General features: G+C 37.5%; 1 protein-coding gene across 4 annotated transcripts in view; it reads right to left on the minus strand.

Annotated features, from left to right (window-relative positions):
* LOC134750242 (flotillin-2) overlaps nt 1-16,964 on the minus strand; it is a 470,025-nt gene that overhangs the window by 175,555 nt on the left and 277,506 nt on the right. The gene's annotated exons all lie outside the window — the stretch shown is intronic.

Raw genomic sequence — 16,964 nt, forward strand, 5'->3', positions numbered from 1 at the left:
CACTGGTATGCGTTAAAATTATAAATAACAAACGAAACAGTCAACGCCCTCTATACGAGTGTAGGCCAAAACTAGTGGCGCCATCTGATCGAGAATCAAATTTTCGTGATTTTCGAGGCACGTTTTTTCCTTAGACTGTATCCATCTATTACGGAGTTATATCTATCTTTGGTTTAATGGTAATGGAATAGGTATAGGATATATTTTTATTTATTTATTAAAATAAACTATCGATTAATCAACGTTTTAAGCATTTTTACTTTGGCAACAATAAGATAAACTTTTACGTTCCGTAAAATATATATTACCTTATTAATAACATGCATACAACTAATGAAAACGCCATTAAACAGTTACATACCTACCAAAGATTTATATAACTCCGTATTAATAGATGGATACAGTCTAAGGAAAAAACGTGCCTCAAAAATAAATAAATAAATGATTCACGAACAGATGGCGCCACTACCTTTGGCCTACTCTGGCATAGATGGCGTTGACGGTTTCGTTTGTTATTTAACAATTTTAACGCATATCAGTGAAAGAACATGGGTCAAAATCGTATAAAAATAATTAATGCAAATAAAAAAATCATTTGTCCATATATAAATACATTTTATGGTATTTTTAACCATCTTCATTTTTAGTTTTAATCGTGTGTCGATAGATGGCAGTGAATAAAAAATTACTATGACGGTACCGCTCTATCCTATTATAAACTTTTGGATACCTACATATACCGGTCCCTTTTAATACTTCTAGAAGTTACTATGCCTAATTAAAAACAGATAATATCAATGTATTTAAATATATTTTGTCGAAGTCAATAACCTATGAAGGTCGTAATATGAGTAAACACAGTTATAATATTAGTTTTGCACAATACCAATGCTAACTAAAATTATGTTGACGGTAGGTAAGTATAACTGACACTATCAAAAAAGACCAATAAAAATAGATTCGTTCATTATAAACAAATTGGTAGTTACTCTGATTACGATTAAATATGGTCATTATTAGGTACAAACACGTCATTGCGCCAAACGTTTGCGCATCACGTATTATAAAGCTGAAGCAAAATTTACTATGAGAGTAACCCTCTATATTATCTATTCTCTTTGCTTATACATACTTGAAACCTTTTTTGCACACAAACTATTATCGCGTCTCTATATTTTTGTCATGGACGTCATGGTACTCGTAGAAACCGCTTGGTTTCTACGAGTACACGTATAGGTAAGCATATTCACCAAAACAACAATAAGTTTAAACCAACCTTCTACATTTTACGGAACAATTATGACATTAAATGATAAATATTATACACGTTCCGCACACATCTGCTCGGTTATTTGCGATGTCGAAGCCAATGTTTTTTGTCTGCTAAAGCCAACGTCTGAGCTCAGAGTACCCGCGGGGAAATAACTTCGACACAAGAGTTCCATTTAAACGAATATTACAAGTTTAATCTCCGAGCCGGTAGGAAGGTACAATATTAATAAAAACGTTGCACATACCTTTTCAGATGAAAATTTAATAGAGCCCACCATTGTACGATGGGTTAAAAACGAACAGTCATATAAAATTTGGATTAAACAATGCTTGAACAAATAGTAAAACGATATTATAATACTACGGATAATAATTAATTAGCTGCCATTGTAAATTGGAATTACATATCGAACAGTTACTTTCAAAATTTTCTTTCTCCAATTTATCCACTTAAAAATAAACTTTAAGCTGTTTAAGACAGGGCTCGGAACCGGTATTTTTTAAAAACCCCGAAATAGCCCAATATTTTGATTTTTTTAATGCTCATTACGTAGGACTGAATCATGTATTTAGGAAACAATTTTGCATTATTAAAACGTCCTATTAAAAATGAAATTATAAACAAAAGAACGAAAGAACGTAATAATACCGGTATTTTTGTATGGAGCAAATACCGGTTTCCGACCCCTGGTTTAAGATAAAGATCAAAATTTGCACGTATGCGTCATTAGTGCGTGTAGAGTTTATTGTCCGAACATGTTTGAACGACCTTAAACTTTCAGGCGATGTGCAAAGTGCGTTCAACTCGACCAAAGAACCCCACAATACAACTTGCCTCCAAGCAAGCTAGTAAGTTGCACAGACAGCGGGCAGCTTCCTCCTGTGTTTCATAATGTGGAAAGTGGAAATGGTTAATAAATCTAAGAGATATACAGGCTGGATTTTCTTTTTAGGTCAGTAAGGGCTACCAGATCCCGTGCTGCTACGCAAAAACGATCTTAGAAGACCTTCCTTCAATTTAAAATTAATAAAGATTGGCGTAGGAAACTATTGATACTGGATAGAAATGGAATCGATGGCATAAGAAACTAGCATGTGAAAAATAAAAGTTTTCTAGCCGGTTTTTTTTTTGGTTCCGTACAAGCTTTTGATCCTGATGATCCGGAATGAGAGAAAAGATACTGACGGAATGACAGAAAGAAAAAACCAGGGGACTAATGAAAATCATGAAAATTGAGCGACCCGCGAGCAAAGTAGAAGACAATACACGTTGCAATGTCTTTATGTACTAGCCTGGTTGAACCTACAGTCAATCCAAATATAAAATAGTTATTTACGATACAAGTGCGGAAAAGAGGAAATTCGAAACGAGTGGCAATAAATTAAAACACGACCGCAGGGAGTGTTTCAAATCGACACGAGTTGCGAATTACCTATTCGCACGTGTATCGTACAACGTTTTACAGTACATATGGCCCTTTAAACTTTCGACATATGCACGAAAAGTGCTATTTAACGCACTAGTGCGAGAAAGTAGCACCATATGTACTGTAATAAAGTTTTTATATCTGATATTTGACATGAGAGGAGCCGTCTACCGTCAGATAGAACAAAATATCTATGTCAAGAACTTAATACTAAGTTAGGTAGGTTACATAAGATATATATACAAGTATACAAGTTGTCAATATGTGACTCAGAGATCTGGGGATTTTACTAATGTCTTTTAGCCCTTGGAAAGCCCAAAGCACAGTTCGCCTCAAAAGTTCTAAGTAGGTATTAGTAGATTGTGTCACACAAGGGAGCAAAATGACATATTTACGGCGACGGCGTACATTGAATCCTGAACGAAGCGAAGGATCCTATAATTGAATCCTGAGCGTAGCGAGGGATTCTAAAATAGAATCCTGAGCGTAGTGAGGGATTCAAGCAGGGACCGGCCCGCTATCCCTTATCGGGGTTTTATAAGGGTATTGCATAAGGCTTAACTCACCATACCCTTTGCCAGACGAAGCCCTTTGTTTTGGTTTTAAAAACCCTTATATAAAGCTACCACATTTGAGTAATCGGTAGCCCAAATACCCTTACAAAACCCTTATCATCCGCTCACCAACACCTTGCATATTGCTTATAAGGGTTAGCCTTATAAAGGACTTCCCTTTTAGCATATAAGCGTGCTAATTTAAGTCGTCTACCTTGTTCATAAAGCACACATTACTTCGAATCCGAGCGTTCTTTGACTAGGCACGTATTTTCTTTCCTTTTCATACACTACTGTAGATTTATACTAATCCTGTCTCTTTCACGCAAAGGGAAACCTTTATAAAAAGCGCTTAAAGATAAGGGTAACCCTTATTAAGAGCTAGCCTTATTTTTGGTTAGCTTTTCGGTAAGGGTTAGTCAAAGGTAAGGGTATGAATGGGCTTGCAGTTCAAAAGGGAAAGTCTTTCAATGTGTTAGCCGTGTTTAAGTGTCGCCCATTGAAAGGGTTTTATCGCGGAAAGGGTTGTCCGGTCCCTGGATTCAAGTGTTAACGCCCTAGGTGGAAATAGTTTTGCTACCATGTGACACATACTGTTTTTCACATCACCTATGAGGAAATTGTTATGTTCCAATATATTACTTAACCTAAAAAAATTGTAAACAAAAAAAGAAAAGAATCATGTCCTAGAACAGAAAAGTGCCACTTTGAGCCCCCTAATAGCAGGGAAGAAAAGTGCCACTTTGATCTCTCCTAGCGGGGAAGAAAATTTCAACTTCAAGCGGGGAAAAAACTTTTCGAATAGATGATGTGAAAAATAATTTTGCACATATATCAAAGTAATCTATCGTAATTGCAGTTATTTAAAATAAAATACCTATGTACTCTTGCGATTTATTGTACAATCACATTTCCAATACTTCCTTTTGACCTTAAACTCTGAAAAACCCAGAAGCGTCAAAAAAGAAAAAGGAATTAGGTACTTATAACGGTTTCATTTCGATTTCCAGAAAAAAGTGTATTGCCTACGTGACCCCATGCACGTCGCAGGCGATAGTAGCGACAGCAGAAACAGTTATGTCAACAATTAACACGTAAAACAGCTTGACTTTGACTTTGACATTAAAACTGCTATTAATAACGGTGTAAAAATAATGCTCATCTTATCAGTGCCATATTAATATACTTAAAAAACATAATAGTAAGGTTATAACGTAACTGGTTACAAAGTAAGTACAGCGAACTGCAAAAATATAAAAAATCTGTGTCAACATATTATGTTTGCACTGAAGCATATTCGACATATTATTATCATGACAATAGTCTGTTATATGTGTATGGTCCGTACTCTGTACAAGGTATGCAAGAATCAAGAATTCTTAATAACTCCTCTTAAAAAACGTAATTGTATGGAAAAATCCACCTTGCAAATTACTTAACTAGCAAGTATCCTTCAACTTGACCTCCACGAAAATCTCATTTCCTATAGGTAATTCGTCTACGGCAATTAACTTTTTGTCCCCCGACACTAATTCGCTGTACGTTGTCCAGCAAAACGGGTGTAATTTGTAAAATGCCGACACAACAGTCGCCATGCCGATGTGTGTGTGAGTGATGCAACTCGAGTATACACATACACACACTGCATCGATGTGTGCATCAGGAATGCTAAGCTTTAAAGCTTACGATGAGTCAGGCGCGCGGGGTTCCCTTTTCATAGCCTGATTTTTAACTTAACAAATTGATAACAGTTTGATCTAATATTGAATTTTACTCGCACTTATAATCTTGAAACTATTAAAAATGTTATACATATAACTATAAGAGTGATTTTGATAACATATGACTTCGAATACGCCTCTACAGAAGAATAAACGAATGCGAATGAAAAACTTAGTGTAATTGTGAAGCTGCGGTCGAAAATTGAAAAACTATATGGGGCGAGTGCAATTAAAATTCGTGACTGAATTAAAATGCATTTCGAAATAAGAAGAGAATTATTCATACTCATATCTGTTCGAGGTAACAATAAAGACCAGGTTTCGTTTATTATTGATAGTTAATTAACTATACAAGTCAGCGCTGACACGTGTGAAAACAATATTAGAATTCGATAATGGCATAAAGCTACTAAAACATGAATCAGCAATCAGCATCAATTATCTGTTTCCGTGAGGGACTCACTAAGATTATTTTGATGATTTATGGCATAAATATCGCGCTAGTTTCTTTCATTCATAAGAGAAATGATATTATATAACCTTGTTAACTTCTTATCAGGTACCTAGAGTTGAAGTCTTCTTCGTTTCTGGTTAGGAACGTAATGCAAAAGGAATAAATCCTTAAAGGAAAAGGTAGGTATCCACCTACAACAGTGGTGAATTTCCCTTAAATACATATAAGGGCCAATCATTGAGCACGTTACCCTCTTAACTAATAATGGACGAATGAGTTGATTATGTAATATCAACCAAGATGTCCTTATACTTAAGCGGGATTTACATTACGAAATTAGTGGCGTGAAATTAATGTGACAGTAGTTTTACCAACAGTTTCACGTGTAATTTATAACTTTTCTTTTATGAATGCAAAATTTCGTAATGCATGCATTACGAAAGTATTAAATTAAACTGTTGGTAAAACTACTGTCACGACATTAATTTCACGCCACTAATTTCGTAATGTAAATCCCGCTTTAGTGCACGGCCTTAGTGCACGCTGCTCAAATCACTTAGTGACCCCGACGCCACGCTGCACGCCCCGTGTTTAATTATGTTAGCACTACAGAGTTACAGACATTTCCGCCCCTGTCGAAAAATAGGGGTAACCGATAAAGGGCAAGCCAATAAGAGCAGTATTACTTTTTCTGTCTTATTTCTGATAAGGGTACGAGAGTCCCTTATACTTATTGCTACTATTGCTAGTAGGCAATTAAAGTAATCTCATTTACCTATTTATAGGGAGATATTTCCGAACACGATAGATTTCGTCCAAATGTTTACGTCGTTTAATAGTTAGGTATGTTATATTTATAGTCACGTAAATGTGCCTTCATTGATAGAAACTAATACGATAACGGCTATAGGTATTTAAATAACACGTAGGCGTAGACGAAATCAACAAGCCCTTTGTATCGTGTCGTAGTTCGTGTACGTCCTTTTTTTGCGCAACCGACGACGCACATCGACTTTCCAATGACACGGCCCTAAAAAGGGACGTTACCACATTATCACTGCCGAATTATTCCACTCGTGACCTAGCGATGGAAAATGTGTACATTTCTTAATAACTATCAAGCAACTTTTTATTCGAACACACTCTCCACTTGTCTGTGATGAAGATCGAACAGAGGAGGATTCTGACCTAAAATAATAGTTGGAAATGCTATGTAAATCAAGGAAAGAAAATAATCCTTGGAGGTAGGGAGACAGGGACAAACTGAGCTCACGCAACGCAACGACGTCACAGAATAACTAATAGTACTACCGTACAGAAAATTCACTCCTTCACAAAAGTCCGATTTAGGTATAAAATTATACCTATACTCGCCGCCTGCAAGCAAAATTGAAACTTATAACCGCGCATGAACCGTGAATCTTCTTTGCGCGCCGCAGTTTTATGACCGAGCTGCGAGTGTCGGCACGGGGTTGTCACTTGACAAGTTTTTGTACCTATTACCTACTGATTTATTATTGTTAAGATAAATATGTAGGAATTACAAACGTTGATTCTGTAAACATATTTTTTTTAATCCGGAGATAGTATGTCTGATTCTCACGGAAGTAGGTATGCCACACAAGTACTTATTCCTTTGAAAATATGTCGGTCAATATAGTCCGGAATTAAAAAAAAAATATTTCTGCTTCCTTGTTCGTCCGTTTATTCAGACATCCGTAAACAGAACAATATCTATAGATTTAGGTTTCGAAGGCATTATATGTATTTTAAATTTTGCGCGAGTCGAGTGACAGCCCATTGCCTTACGCCTGCCTGGGAGGCGCGCAGGCCAAATGTACCTAAACTGCGAAGTGACACCCCCCTGACGACGTATGCAATCCATTATGAAATCTGGACCCTGAATTTGGTATGCTTAGAAACATACTCGTCATGCGTTGCGTTGGGTATATGACAAGTATGTTTCTAAGCATACAAATTTCAGGGTCCAGAATTCATAATGCATTGCATACGTTGCGTACGTGGGCTCAGTTTGTCCCTACCTTTATCCTTCCATTATCTAAACTATAGATTAGAAGGAAAAAAAGAATAGAATCTATTATCCTTTTTTCCTTGATCCTTCCATTATTATACTATTTGGTTTGTGCAAATTCTTAGGAATTCTAATTAAGTAGGTGTTTCAGGAATTTTACCTGTGAAAATTTCTGAGATGGCAGGTTGACGCACATTGTTTTACGAACATATTATAATATAAAAATCTATACATATATTATATGCATTTTCCTATACCTGCACATGATCCCGTCAGGTAGATACGTAGGTACAGTCACCTGCAATAATATGTTATTCTTCGAAGGCCGCAAATATATCTGACACGCTCTTATGGCTCTACAAATAAGATCGTGACAGATATTTTTGCGGCCTTCGAAGAGTAACATATTATTGCAGGTGATTATTACTGTACGTGATTCACATCCCGACTACAATGGCATGGTAATTAATGAAATATAAGGCACAAATTCCTAGAATTAGTTGCACTGAAAAGTAAACTTAAAATAATTGTTTTTTGCAAAAACCAATCATATTTTCGTACTGTGATCGGGCCCTTGACGCCGCACATAATATGTTGCGTATGTCTGACATGTCTGTAGTATTAATATACCCCTAGGGGTTGAATTTCTAAAATCTTTCTCGAGTGTTTCTATAACATTTAGATTTGGAGAATAGGTACATGTTTTAGATTATTGTATAATTTTAGATTTTGTATCTCACGTTCCCATTCCCAGGAGCCAAGACTGAGCTTTCTGCGATAAAATCTTGTAAGAACTAAGCCAAGACTAGAGCTTTTGTCCTCAACAGCTCAGCCGATATAAATAAGCGACTGTTATAACCGCGGTGATGTTATTTAATTACATGCTTAAAGCGATCGTAGTGAAGATATACAACCTGTGCATTGTGTGATCTTTGATAAGAGATTGATAGTTATCTGGTATATCAACTGATAAGTTACTTTCGATAAAATTTCTTCAGTCGTTTGGAACTTCTCTTCAATCACGTTTGAATATTTAGCTATTTTCGGGAATAAATATTTTAAATTCTTTATTCTTACGTTTCTTATCTTACGTTTTAAGAAGGTTGAGGGTATTTACGGATCCCTAACTTTATTTCCGGTACGCGGATTACTTGTTGATTGAAATTACTAAGTCAAGAAACCTGCTGGAATTGCAAATATAAAGGCAACCAAATCTTGAAATACCTAGTGTTAATATTCATGTGTACAACTTGTATAGTAAAGGTAGTGTACCAATGTCCCGCTAGATGGCGCTGTTCCCTCCGCGTTGTTCTGTACATCGCGGTGTTAAGATTTTTCTTAGATTGTATAAGTAGTCTGTCATGTTTTTGTTTACCAACCTCAATAAACCACCTATTTCGGATGAACAGTTTTGTTTGATTTGTTCATGGTCCTTCGTGTCGCCGGATTCCGGCAGGAATAGTAGTGGAAACGTTTTTGCGTAAATAAAAATAAACAATTCGTCAATTGGACGAATTGTTTAACACGCACCTATGGGCAGTGGATTGCTGTTCGGGGCGATTTCAGCAAGTACGTGAGGAGCGTACGACTGCATCCAGGCTGCCGACAGAGGGCGCCTTGGAAGGAAGCCTACAACAGCGAGCGAGCAATCTACATCCGTGACGTCACGGAAGGATATGGTGCAAACGTGAACAGCCAGGTGACAAAATCAATGGTCAAACAACTGTGAGTACTTTTACAATTGTTAAAGAAATAACAACCTTTAATCCAGTGTCATAAGGTTCAGTGTTTTCATAGTGGTCAAGTAGTAAAAAAGTGTTGTGCAAATTTGAGCCTTGTGTCTAAGAATTGGAAAACTTTAAAAAATTAATCATCGAATCGAGAATCAAGTCAATTTGAACTTTAAGTGCATTAGCTTATTAACTTAGAATAATTTAGTTTCAGGAAATTAGTTCCGACGGGGAACCTATGCCCGATTTCTGGTAGAAATTAAATCTTAAAAACACTTGTAAAATTCTAAAAACTTATCCTATACACTTGTAAAATTTTAGGTTTATTCTATAGACATTAGGTCCTATAAACACTTGTAAAATTTTGTTAACGCATTATAGGAACTTAGAAAGTTAGTGTCATATTACGCTGGATACTTATTCAATTTTAGAATTTTGATTAGAAATACATTTACATAGAACCCATACAACATGGAAGCCTTGATTGCAAGCCAAGAGGATATAAATAAGCGTATGAATAAAGCTCGAACGAATTACAAAAAATCTCCGAAAGAGCGTATAACAGTAAAGTATATAGAAGTTAGGATAGAAACTTTGGATGAATTGTGGACGGAATTTCTGTTGGGTCACAAAAGATTAATGGAAAATCATCACAAAGAAATAAAGTCGTCAACTTATGTTCAGAGCGATATGTATGATATCACTCAGGAATTGTATGTAGAGTTTAAGACTGAGTTAAAATCAGTTGCTGAAACTTTGGTCACTGACCATATTCAAGAACAATCCATGCAATTCCCAGGTACATCACCCGCTGTGTTAAAAAACAACTCAGTGAAATTACCAAAAATTGTTATTCCGACCTTTTCGGGCAAATATACAGAATGGACTACTTTCCGTGATTTATTTGAGTCCCTTATTCACAATAATGAGTCCATAGACAATGTACAAAAAATGCACTATTTAAAAGGGTATTTGTCTGGAGAGGCGGAACAATTGCTTCGTCAAATTCCGATATCTAATTCCAATTATAACAAATGTTGGGAATGCTTAAAACAAAGATATAACAATAAAAGATTCATGTGTCAAACTATTTTAAAACGCTTTTTATCTCAAAAAAACGCAACTTGTGAGTCAGCAAATTTCTTAAAGGAATTAATTGATACTAGTTCAGACTGTCTACATGCTCTAAAAAATATAGGCATAGACGTCAATGCTTGGGACGCCATAGTGATTCATTTGCTCACTCTCAAGTTAGACCCAGAAACAAGAAAGCAGTGGGAGTTGACTGCATCAATGCAAACCACAGAGGAGACCTTACCGACCTTTGAGCAATTCAAAGATTTTATAACAAATCGATTTAGAGCTTTAGAGTTTATAGAAACCAAGAAAACTGTTAATCATAACCCCACCCCTATAACTTATAAGGCACGCGCCTTGCATGTAGCTCAAGGCAGTCAATGCCCGTTTTGTTCAGAATCTCACAAAATAATATTCTGTAAACAATTCGTCAAGCAAGACGTAGACTCACGACGCGAGTTTGTCCAAACCAAGGGTTTATGTTTTAACTGTTTAGGCGGATTCCATTCAGCGAAGGTATGCCAGAATCCCACACCATGTAGAGTTTGTAAACGCCGCCACCACTCATTACTTCATCCCAAAAATGGTCCTGGTGCCAGTGTTTCTTCCGACGAGGTAGCTGAAGGTACAACTAATGTTGGTACAATGGAAGACATGGAAGAATTAACTGACTCAGAACCAACAGATATTACGACTTGTTTTTCTTCGGGTGATCAGGGTCAAGTACTGTTAGCCACTGCAGTTGTTGGAGCCCAGTCGAGGAACAATGAATATTATCCCGTGCGAGCAATGATAGATCCATGTTCTCAAGCTTCATTTATTACGGAGGCAACGGCTCAATATCTGGGACTGAAACGTATCCCAGTCCGCAGTAACATATTTGGTCTGGGAGGACAAAAGAATGCAACACCAAGGTCGAGGGTGATACTAAATTTGCAATCATTGATACATCCTGAAGAAAGGCTTTCAGTAAAGGCATATGTACTGAGTACAATTACTACTATTATGCCAGCCAAGAAAGTGGTAGATTTGGGCTCAATAGACGTCACAGGATTACCACTGGCTGATCCAAATTATCACACGCCTAACAAAATTGACGTCTTGTTAGGTGCAGTAGTTTATAGCCAGATTGTTTCGGGAGAAATAAGGAAAAACAAAGAAAAAACTCTTGTAGCCCAAGCAACGTCGTTGGGTTGGATTATAATGGGAGCGACTGGATCCAAACAAAATGTATCCAATGTATCTGTGTTCCATACTTACCTTGTTGGAGATGATCTGCTTAAGAAATTCTGGGAATTAGAGTCTGATGTGTCTATGGTCAAAGGTCACGACCTGTGGACAGAAGAAGAGAAAAGATGCGAGGAAATATTTGCAGCTTCTACTTCTAGAGATGATACGGGAAGATATGTTGTAAAGCTCCCGTTTGCTGACGACGACCCTGGCTGCAAATATGGCGAATCTAGAGATGTAGCAGAAAAAAGATTTTATACACTGGAAAAGAGATTAAATAAAAACCCGGAACTTCTATCACAATATAAAAATGTAATAGATGAATACTTACAATTAGGACATATGGAGAAAGTACCTGAAAAAGAGAAAAATAAAATAGACGCTGTATACTTACCCCACCACGCTGTGGTGAAAAAGGAGAGAGAAACAACCAAGGTTAGGGTTGTTTTTGACGCTTCCTGCAAAGGAAAGAATGGAGTGTCATTAAATGATAATCTTATGATTGGACCAAAATTACAACCAGATTTACGACATTTAGTACTTCGCTGGAGACTATATCCCATTTCGCTAGTATCAGATATCGTAAAGATGTACAGACAAGTCAAGGTAAAGGACGAAGATGCCAACTTTCAAAGGTTATTATGGAGAGATAATCCTGATTCAGAGCTGCAAGATTATAGACTACTCAGAGTAACTTTTGGTACGGCTAGTGCACCATATTTGGCCGTCAAGGCTTTACAACAAATAGCACTAGATGAAGGAGAACATTACCCTTTAGCCACTGAAAGAACACTCAAAGACTTCTATATGGATGACTTCATGACAGGTTGCGAAACGGAAGAAGAAGGGATTCAAATTTACAGGGAAATGAATGAATTATTGGGAAAGGCCGGATTTACTTTACAGAAATGGACTACTAGCAGCAATGACTTATTGGAGATGATTAAAAGAGAGAAAGAGGATGTGGGGAGTGGAATAGAAATTAAACAGGATGAAATAATCAAAATTTTAGGACTTACCTGGAATCGAGAAAGTGATGAATTTCACTACGCCGTGTCACTTACACCTATGAAAATACCGGTAACAAAAAGAAATATAATTTCGGATATTTCGAGATTATTCGACCCATTGGGTTGGGTAGCTCCTTGTGTAATTTTAGCAAAGGTTATGATCCAGAAGTTGTGGCTGACAGGAATAACCTGGGATGAGGAAGTTCCTAGCAACCTAATAAACGAATGGAGTACTTATCGTGAAGAATTGGCAATGCTTACACAGGTTCATATTCCAAGATGGATCAGATTAAAGAAAACTAGCAAGAAAATAGAACTCCATGGGTTTAGCGATGCATCAAAAATCGCATTTGCTGCTGTGGTGTATGTCCGAATAGTAGACGAAACAGAAGATGTAACGGTCACTCTAGTGTCGGCAAAAACAAAGGTTGCTCCAATTAAACAAGTGTCCATACCCAGACTGGAACTTTGTGGGGCGGTTCTTCTAACCAGGCTTTTAATGGAAATTTCGGAGAATCTAAATGTCAACAAGGGTGACATTCATGCGTGGACGGATTCTACAGTCGTCCTAGCTTGGCTTAACAGCCACCCAAATAGGTGGAAAACATTCGTCGCGAACAGAGTGTCCGAAATATTAACTACATTAGATGCCAACCAATGGTCCCACGTCCCATCCAAGCTTAATCCTGCAGATTATGCCTCACGAGGCTTACGTCCATCAGAGCTTACAACTACTTCTATGTGGTTTAATGGACCAGAGTACCTTCAAAAAGAACCAATAAAATATGACAGACCAAAAAACATAGTCACAGATCTCGAAGTAGCAAAGGTCTTGCATATTACAAGTGATTGTACAATTTGGGATAGGTTTTCATCGTTATCACGACTGATCCGAGTTATTGCTTATTGCAGACGTTTCTTAAACTCAAGAAGGTCTGTCACTGAAAGATATAACACCAAATATTTAACCAGTAAAGAACTAAAGGAAGCTCTCTACGTTTGCATACGGCAATGCCAAAAAGAATATTTTGAAGAAGAAATTAAGAAGTTAAAAAACAAAGAAACACAAATGCCACGAGGTTCAAACTTAAAGTCTCTGAATCCATTTTTAGATGAGCAGGAAATTATGAGAGTTGGAGGGCGATTAGCAAATACTACCCACTTAAGCAACGATAGGCAGCATCCAATCTTGCTGCCCAAGATCTCTACATTATCACGTCTGATAGTAATGGACGCTCACATGAAGACTTTACATGGTGCACCACAAATTATGCAAAATTACATTAATTCAAGGTATTGGATTTTAGGATCAAAAGATTTGGTAAATGCCTGCTTCAGAAAGTGTGTGACATGTATCAGACATTCTACAGCAAGTCGATCTCAATCTCAATTAATGGGACAATTACCAGCAGCAAGGGTTACACCAGCACGTCCGTTCAAATTTTGTGGTGTCGACTATGCCGGCCCTATCCACCTCCGAACGTCTGGAGGGCGTGGACACAGATCCTTTAAAGGGTATATATGCCTATTTATTTGTATGTCCACGCGAGCTGTCCATATCGAAGTAGTCAGCAGCCTTACAACTGAAGGGTTCATACAAGCCTTTAAACGATTGGTAGCTAGACGTGGACCGTGCCAAGAAATTTGGAGTGACAATGGAACAAATTTTCAGGGTGCCTCCAGAGAACTTAAATTATTGCTACAAGCGGAGAATAAAAATATGTTGTCAGAAATCGCAGAAGCTTTGGCAACCGAAGGCACCACATGGCATTTTATTCCGCCACATGCTCCCAATTTCGGCGGCTTGTGGGAAGCAGGTATCAAATCCGCAAAGTACCACCTAAAAAGGGTCATAGGTGAATCCACGCTGACGTATGAAGAAATGGCGACGGTATTGGCTCAGGTTGAAGCTTGTTTAAACTCTAGACCCCTGACCCGTATAAACAATGATCCAGATAATATAAATGTCTTGACACCTGGACATTTCTTGGTTGGAGAACCACTGGTTACCGTGCCAGATTACAATTACTCGAACACTAATGTTAGCAGTTTGCGCAGGTGGCAGTTTACGCAACGCATGGTCCAAGATTTCTGGCGAAAATGGTCAAATGAATACCTCACAAGGTTTTTACATCGTTATAAATGGTCTCAACAGACTCCAGAACCCAACATTGGAGATGTTGTCCTAATCAAGGAAGACGATTTGCCTCCCAGTCGTTGGCTGCTTGGTAGAGTTGTTAACAAACACCCTGGTGCGGACAACATAACTCGCGTTGTTACTTTACGTTCAAAGGGGTCATTAATGAAACGCCCAACCTCCAAACTGTGTGTTCTGCCAGTTAGTAATTAAGTTGCATGTAAAATTAAAAGTTGTCATTTCCTATTATTAAGTTTCGTCCCAGATGGACAATATGATGTTAGTTTTAAGTCTAACTTACATTATATATGTTTTTTTGGTCAATTATGGACCAAGGCCTTTTAGTTTTAAGTCAGTGTGATTTCTGTTTGTCACATTTTTCTAATTAAGAGTACTCTTCTTATGTAAACAATAAGAAGAAATGTATATTTCCATAACTTAGATTACTTACCTAGTTTACGTTCTTAGTTTGTTAGTTTAATTTTGTTAGCCCTTAAGGAAGGTTTTACCCATCTACTCATCGTTTTTATAAAATTCTTTCACGGTGGGCGGTATCTTCCTATAATTAAAGAACGTAAGACGTTCCTTGGTGGGCGGTATGTACAACTTGTATAGTAAAGGTAGTGTACCAATGTCCCGCTAGATGGCGCTGTTCCCTCCGCGTTGTTCTGTACATCGCGGTGTTAAGATTTTTCTTAGATTGTATAAGTAGTCTGTCATGTTTTTGTTTACCAACCTCAATAAACCACCTATTTCGGATGAACAGTTTTGTTTGATTTGTTCATGGTGAAGAAATTGACTTCAGACTCAGAGCTTGATGCTTACGCAGCATTTTAAAAGGCTCAATTTTAGATCTATAATAAGATATATGTAGCTCTTGAATTTATGTGACAATCGTCTTTAAAAGATACGTTAGCTATTAGTAGAGTAGAAGTATACGTTATGTAGCGTGTACACGCTGATTGTTCTTTCGGTCAATAGCTAAAGGTACGCAAAAATATATGAGTAAAAACAGCCGGAACATTTTATCTGTTCATGTTTTCCAGGAATCGTTCATGTGTATTTGGCACGTGCCTGCATCCGGGAACTCTGGGGGTTGTGTAAATCGCTTACCGAGCACAGGCGATAAACGAAATTGCCAATATAACAAACATTTACCCCTTTTTAGTTATGCCCGACAGCCACCAATGATAGGCCCCTAAGCACAGATTATATAATAGGTGTAATAGTTCTTACGCCCTAAGATAGGAGGGTAGGTCAATATATACCAGATAAGAGCTTCAGCGCAGTGTCGCAGAGTTTTATTATTGTTATGAATATCGCAGGTTCGCATGTTGCATCGTTTCATATGACGTCAAACGTGTTTGTGTATACAGGTCGAACGATGCTTGAGAGCTTTCTTTATTATTTAAACGCGTCTGGTATTATAAGATATTAAAATTTTATGAGCAATTATTTCACTCAGTTGTTTCGATAATCTTTAGTTCAAGTCGAGATATATTTTAGAAGTATAATAAATCCATCACCTCATCTACTGGATGATCAAAGGCGGGCGAAATGACCTTAAATAAATAAATCAAGAGCCGTGAAAAATATATTAGCCTTCTTCTTCCATTTGCTTTAATAGGCCATTTAGGCCTGTGCCATGTTATCGTCTTCTCATTGGTCTAATGTTTTTTTTTTACTTTTTAACTCGAGGGCCACGACCAGAGGGCCTACCGCCTGGCGCTAACATCGAAAAATCAAAAACGTCATTTGCCTCTCTGTTCCTCGAATATGCAAGAGCGATATAGAGGCAGATAACGATTTCCGATTTTAGGCAATACGTAGGCCCTCAGACCTCTGTTTCGTTTTCGCAGTGCGAATAAAATGGCGACTATGGCGAGGAGCCCCTATAGTTGACCGAAGCGTTAGCGAAGGTCTCTATTTCAGCTTGTGCAAAAATGCTTTCGTACCTGTTATTAAGAAACAATAATAGTACGTTTAATATTCTTTCAAACGACAACTCACACGAACCGGCCGGTCCCATAGGACTCAAGATGTGAATAAATATCAATGATGGTCGGCCGCCATCTTTCCCCCCCTTTTTTGGACCCGTCCCCCCCCCCCTCCATAAACTAAAACCGGTCAATTCGTATTCTGGAGAACACGAGGAACACATCCATACCAGTTTTAGGTATTTAGGCCAGGATTACACTTGTAAGTTTTACTTACGTAAGTAGGGACACAGCTATACTACAGAATGAGATATGAATATCGTTATCTCATTCTAGCAAATAGCTTTGTCCCTACTTACGTAAGTAAAACTTACAAGTGTAAT

This window comes from Cydia strobilella, chromosome 19 (assembly GCF_947568885.1).
Source record: "Cydia strobilella chromosome 19, ilCydStro3.1, whole genome shotgun sequence".
Classification (NCBI taxonomy): Eukaryota; Metazoa; Arthropoda; class Insecta; order Lepidoptera; family Tortricidae; genus Cydia; species Cydia strobilella.